Source organism: Jaculus jaculus, chromosome 8, assembly GCF_020740685.1.
Source record: "Jaculus jaculus isolate mJacJac1 chromosome 8, mJacJac1.mat.Y.cur, whole genome shotgun sequence".
Classification (NCBI taxonomy): Eukaryota; Metazoa; Chordata; class Mammalia; order Rodentia; family Dipodidae; genus Jaculus; species Jaculus jaculus.
In genome coordinates this window covers 109,654,510-109,655,372 of record NC_059109.1, presented here as the reverse complement: position 1 = coordinate 109,655,372, position 863 = coordinate 109,654,510, and the positions used below count along the sequence as shown (strand labels likewise).

The 863-nt window shown below is 44.8% G+C and overlaps 1 pseudogene; it reads left to right on the top strand.

The window, feature by feature from the left end:
• The first annotated feature begins 248 nt into the window (after positions 1–248).
• Positions 249–469, top strand: LOC101594426 (annotated as a pseudogene).
• Positions 470–863: the final 394 nt, after the last annotated feature.

The following is an 863-nucleotide window of genomic DNA, read 5'->3' as shown; positions in this document are numbered from 1 at the left end:
GCCCCTACCTCTCTTGAGAAGACCTGGAATTCACTATGTAGTCCCAGGGTGGGCTCAAACTCATGGTAATCCTGCGTCAGCCTCCTGAGTGCTGGAATTAAAGACATGTGCCACCATGCCCAGCAGAGCACTTTCTTGTGATTAAAATTTATGTTAAAAATTAGGGCCCTCTCTTTGCAAGGGTACCAGGGCATATTTTCAGCCAAGTAGCAGCTGCAGTTGGCGCCCTTCCATCTCCAGAGCCACGAATGTTTCCCTTGACCAAAAATGCACTAAGTCATCTCCAAGTTTGAAGCATTCAGCAAAGGCAAGACAGGTCCACCAGAAAAGGGCACTTGGTTGCCATGACAAATATGGTAATGCTATATTAGCAAATAGATTCATTTTCTGTATTACTGTATGGGCACACACAGCAGCACAGGTTGGAATAGAATGGCACTTGTCACCTGTTGGCAGAGTCACCCCATGATTGGTGCCAAGTAAAAGCACCACGCAATGAGGAAAATAATTATGACTTGCTGAAAAGAACTAAAGTGCCTTTGAAACCTTTAAAAAAATTAGGGGCCAGGAGTGGTGGTACGCACCTTTAATCCCAGTACTTGGGGAGGCAGAGGAAGGAGAATCGCCATGAGTCTGAGTCCACCTTGAGACTACATCGTGAATTCCAGGTTAGCTTAAGCTGGAGTGAGATACTACCTTGAAAATAAAAAACAAACGAAAAAAAAATTTTTAGGGGGTTGGAGAGATGGCTTAGCAGTTAAGGCTATTGCTATTGAAGCCTAAGGGCACAGATTTGATTCCCTAGTACCCACATAAGCCAGATGCACAAGGATGGTGCATGCATCTGGAGTTCATTTGCAGTG